At 35.9% G+C, this 3,783-nt stretch overlaps 1 protein-coding gene across 3 annotated transcripts in view; it reads right to left on the bottom strand.

Moving 5' to 3' along the window:
- LOC110029138 (alpha-mannosidase I MNS4) overlaps window positions 1-2,425 on the bottom strand; it is a 68,079-nt gene extending 65,654 nt beyond the window's left edge. For all 3 annotated transcript variants that reach the window (XM_020731286.1, XM_020731285.1, XM_020731288.1), the window contains exon 1: window positions 2,368-2,425. The gene's annotated coding sequence lies outside the window, so the exon portion shown is untranslated. The remainder of the gene's footprint in view (window positions 1-2,367) is intronic.
- Window positions 2,426-3,783: the final 1,358 nt, after the last annotated feature.

The following is a 3,783-nucleotide window of genomic DNA, read 5'->3' on the forward strand; positions in this document are numbered from 1 at the left end:
TACTGAGTAATAGCGTGACTGGAGTTGTAATGAGGGAAGAGCAGTGAAATTGACTTAATTAGAAAAATAAAACCTTCAAATTTTATTTTACCCAAAAAGGACTATAATCTCAAGTTGAACAAAGCAAAACTACTTGTTTTGCATGTAACTGAAGATTTGAAGCACAATTTACTAATAGACGCGCCCCCTTCAACATCAAGCTCTGTGATTTTTAGCACCAATTGACATGAAGATAAAAGCTTAAATATAAGATAATATAGCTTCAACCATCATCATCAAAATCATCATATTACATCATCATCACCATTAAACTATAAATTGTCTCCTATGATGAAAGTGATTGCTTCAACCATCATCTTAGAGGCCCACATTTTAAAGCCCCCTATAAATTGGCCCTAATCATTCATATAGATCTACAAGCAACCTCAGTGTGCACGCCATCTACTTCTTCGAAAAAAACAAAACAGACAAGATTGCTAAATACCATTTTCATATTTAACAAAAAAATAATAATAATAATTTTATGACAAGGTTATCATATGCCACATGTCTCACCTTAGGGGACGACCAGCACTGAACCCAGAAAACATCAACCACAAAATGCAATGCAGCGCAAAAAAAAACCAACATTGAACATGTTTCTAATTAACCCATCATACCTACTCATCGAGTATCATTAATCATCACCCACAACTACTTGGCTTATCCCTACTAAGGATGCAAAAATGGCCACACATTTAGGGGAACCAATACCATATTTCGACAATATCGTAGCAACCATCTTCCACATTATTTATGATGCTACAACCCCTATACTATAAGCACATTACCATCAGAAATTTAAAGACATTATTCACAATGCCACCATATCATCCCCCACTCAATCTCTAAGCTATCTATAAATATCTCTATTGTTTCTATAGGAGGCTTTATTTTTTTAACTTTGTAACAATGAGAAAACGGAAATTGGGCAGCTATAAGCTTATATGGCTAAACCATTGACATTGTTGTATGATCATGATGCAGGGATGAGGGGACCAGCCAATTGAATCGGCTGGCAGATGGACCGACAGAACCAGTCCAGAGATTGTTGGTCCATGTTCCTAGGGAAACGAGCGGCAATTAGGAGGGGGTAGCAATGCTACCAGCCTTCCCCTACCTTTTCATTTTTGTTTTTTCCTGTTTGGAGTCTATATATGTGATGTTTGTTTAGAATTAGGGTTATGTTACATTGTGTTATAGTTTTCATATTCTCCTTGAAGTCTCCTTCTCCCTCGCTTGGGTTGTATCCGACGAAGGGTGGGGCTTTAACTGTAACCTGCTTTGAGGTGGTGTTGTTTCCTCTCCTATCTTCTTCCCTACCCCTTCTCCTCCCCCTTCCTTAGTTGTCGGCCACCCCAGGTACTTTCTGTGGGTCGGTCAACCCTTGTTGCTGCTACAGAATACAGTTTGCTTTCATTTCTACTGAGTTCTAAACTAGTTCCCGCATCAGATCCTCATTCATCCTCTCATTTAACTTCTTATTAATCATTTTTAATAGGAAAATTTGCATTTGTAGCACAAAATTCTTATATATTTACCTTAGTTGCACCTAAACTTCTATATTTACATACATAGTGCTTTGATGCTTTAAACCTATGCATGAAAAGGTGTATTTCACTTTTAAAAAGTGGCGATAGTGCTATTTTTTATATGATATTAAATATTTGAGAGCTATGTCCGTAAATATGAAAGTTTAGGTGTGAGATATGCAAACAAATAAGAATTGTGTGCTTAGTAGGACTGTAAGCCTTCCATCAACAAAATAAATCGATCTAAAATCTCCCGTTTCCAACTTTCTATTTCCCTGTATGACCCATCAGAACAACTGCAGGACCAATCAAACCATTTGTCCCCTTTTTCCAACTTTTCAACGTTCGCATTTACTAATCAGGATTGCACCCTGTGTAATATTTTGAACATGAATTCAAAAAATCGCCTACATTCCCCCTTCTCAGCCTTCTATATGAACCAAAAGAGACAACCACCCCTTCTCACCCAATGCCCTAATCAAAATTCATCTTGACGAACCGGCCCATCCTCGTACAGAGCACCAAAATAACCACAAACAATTATCGCTTATTGCAAATCCTCGTCGCCAACAATAATCCCTAAATATACCTATTCTAAACAACCAACTTCCACTATTCCTCTGCTCTACAAGCATCATAGCACAAAGTGCGCTGCAGCTCACCAGCGTGATTGCTTAAACCTTCCAAATCTAGCATAACCTAACAACTGGTAAGACCAGCAACCTCACAATGCATGAATCGCCGTTTAATCTCAGAAAATGATAGAAAATTAACAAGTTATGATCCGATGGCGCACCTCTTCTCGCAATTCTCTAGCCTCCGAGACCGTTACAACGTCAGCTAGAACCAGAAGTGGCTGGGGGAGGGGAAAAAAAAATACAAAAAGGACCACCACCGCCATTGTTGCAACCAGTACTTCTCTATTCCTCTGGATCAAATTCACAGTATAAATTGCCCTCGATCTCCGATCTCTCCCCCGTTCTCTCGCCGGCCTCCAGTTTTCGGATTGAATTCTTCCCCATTCAGGTTATGGACGACCCAAACTCGATTTAGCTGCACCTGATAAGTACTGCTCATAACTCTCTTCCTGCTCATCTATATTCAGCTGAACCATGGCTAGGGCGGCTAGGGCTGGTCAGTAATGGCTATGTTTAGCATACACAAACTACTTAAATGAGTTAAACATGAGCCATTAGTGACCAGCACTAGTAATGGTTCATCTGAATATAGATGAGCAGGTAGAGAGAGTTATGAGCAGTACTTATCAGGTGGAGCTATCCTTCATAAAACACAAATATTTTTTACGCTTGAAATATAATTGAGTCAAATACGAGCAATCATTTATACTAACATGTTCAACTTTTAGTTTGAAATATAAAAATTATATACATTTATATCTAAATTTGAATCAATATAATTCATTTTGTCACATAGGTTTGAATCTAAAGCCCAAAATATATTTTTTTTAATTAATTTAAATTAGTCACTTTTGAATAAAATATGAGTCAAAGCTGAGACAATTTTGGATATAATTAAATTCAAATAAAGACCTACCAAGTCTGAGCTCGCCCAATCCCGGGCTCTTTTACACAACCCTAACGTTGCCAGGGATTGCAGTTCCCTAAATGCACACTAATAAAAATAAAAAATAAAGAAAAAAATTATACAATGAATTTAATTAAAAAACATTTAGATCTGAATAAAGTCTCAAAGCTAATAAATTTATTTTAAAACAAATACAACATCTGAAAACTAATCCAATGAATTTGTTATTCATCGTGAGCTAAATTTCATCAAAATATCTCATGCAAGTTCTCTTTTAATTTTAAACAATTAAGCAAAATTACAAGGCATTTACATACAGACCATCAAATTCCTATGTATTTGCATGTCTAGCAGATATACTTCACTCTTTACAAACATACCACCCAAAACTCTCACATCACATCACAAATACAAGAATTTTAACTTTCAAAAAATAAAATATAACATTTCATGCACAGATAAGAATTTTGTGGTATATTTGTAAATCTTACTAAAATTATTTGTGCTGGGTCATTCGCATAAATATCATACAATCCTTATGTATTTTGGCATATCTAACACCAAAATTTTAATTTTAACATTTATCACACTCAAATCTTTCAACTCGCAAAAAAATATCACTATTACCAACTTTAAATGCTATAAATGTTAAAAACAAAAGGTTTAG

The sequence above is a fragment of the Phalaenopsis equestris genome, unplaced genomic scaffold, assembly GCF_001263595.1.
Source record: "Phalaenopsis equestris unplaced genomic scaffold, ASM126359v1 Scaffold000552, whole genome shotgun sequence".
Lineage (NCBI taxonomy): Eukaryota > Viridiplantae > Streptophyta > Magnoliopsida > Asparagales > Orchidaceae > Phalaenopsis > Phalaenopsis equestris.